We start from the raw sequence: 1515 nt of genomic DNA on the forward strand, positions 1-1515 counted from the left end.
TGTCAACATCGTGCCGCAAGCACAATACGATCGACGCATCACATGACCGCCCGCGTCTCGCGACCGCCAGCGATCCCACAGCCGAGCGCTGCCGCAGCAGACATCAACACGCGCGAACACAAAAACCCGCGCGCAAAGCCAACGGCGTGGACTCAACCTGTACATACGCATTGTAAATAGCCATCTAATCGACAATATATATTATTATACTATCCATCCCACTGTCTTCACGATTACTGACATCTGCTCGAATCCGGACCACACCGACTCGCAGCTTATCCCGCACGGAACGCGAAATAGCGTTACAAATTGGCGCCCAAACAGGTTAATAAAAATCAAGCAGAGAAAAGAAAGGAAAAATGAAACGAATGTTATATACGCTATCAAAGGGAGACATAGTAAAAAAGATGGCAGAACTAGGGTTGCCCACAGACGGTACCCTAGACGAACTACGAGCGAGATTAAGCAAACATATGACAGATAACCCTCAGGCGTTAACAAGTAGAAACGAAGATGGGGAAACAAGCCAGGCGTCAGAATCGATGCACAGCATCAACCAAATGGACATAGCAAAATCAATAAACCAGATGCGAAAATGGGGATGCCAGTTTGACGGAAAAGACCCAATATCATTCTTAGAACGCATCGAAGAATTACAGAACAGCTACGGATATACCGAGGAACAAATGCTGCAGGGTTTACCAGAACTATTGAGAGGCAGCACACTGCACTGGTACCGCAATAATAAATAAACATGGAGAGAATGGGGTGATTTTCTAAACACCTTCCGGGAACAATTCTTCCCATACCGGTATCAATTCCAAATCAAGCAGGAGATACAACGAAAGCACCAAGGGGCAAATGAACCCTTCCGACAATACTCAACCGACCTCGCAACATTGATGAGAAGGGCAGGAGGCTTCTCACGAAGCGACCAAATCGAAATAATTTACGAAAATATGTCGCCAGAACTTAAAGTGCACATAAGGAGAAACAACATACATACGTTAAACGAACTTGGAGCACAGGCAGCAGAAATTGAAGATATAGAGCGACAACGAGCACTATTCCGTAGGAATACACGCTCTATACCGCAGTCACCGACAACAGCTGCAATATACAATGCGGCCGAACACTGCTGGCGATGCAAGCAAAGAGGACACACGAGGCAAAGATGCCGTAATGAACAAAAGAAATTCTGCTCACAATGCGGAAAGGACGGAGTGCTCACGAAAAATTGCTACCCGAAGCCGGGAAACCACACAAGGACCGAGGAATAGGGCGTTCCTTGGTCACACATAAGCCCGCAATTAAATACTCTCCGAAACCGCACATACAGGTAATAATTGACGACAACAAATTCGAAGCGCTTCTAGACTCAGGATCCGAGATCTCCTGTATTAACCAAAAAACAGCAAAAATGCTAAAGAAACAAACAAGAGTACAGGCACACACCACAACGGTGCGCCTCGCAGACGGTGGGAGAACAAAGATAACAGGAAGCCTAGTGGTGCC

General features: G+C 46.5%; 1 pseudogene; it reads left to right on the forward strand.

Moving 5' to 3' along the window:
- Positions 1 to 1515, forward strand: part of LOC116853183 — a 10433-nt pseudogene that overhangs the window by 469 nt on the left and 8449 nt on the right.

Source organism: Odontomachus brunneus, unplaced genomic scaffold (genome assembly GCF_010583005.1).
Source record: "Odontomachus brunneus isolate Ranch 3 - 2012 unplaced genomic scaffold, Obru_v1 Obru_scaffold_284, whole genome shotgun sequence".
NCBI classification, from domain to species: Eukaryota; Metazoa; Arthropoda; class Insecta; order Hymenoptera; family Formicidae; genus Odontomachus; species Odontomachus brunneus.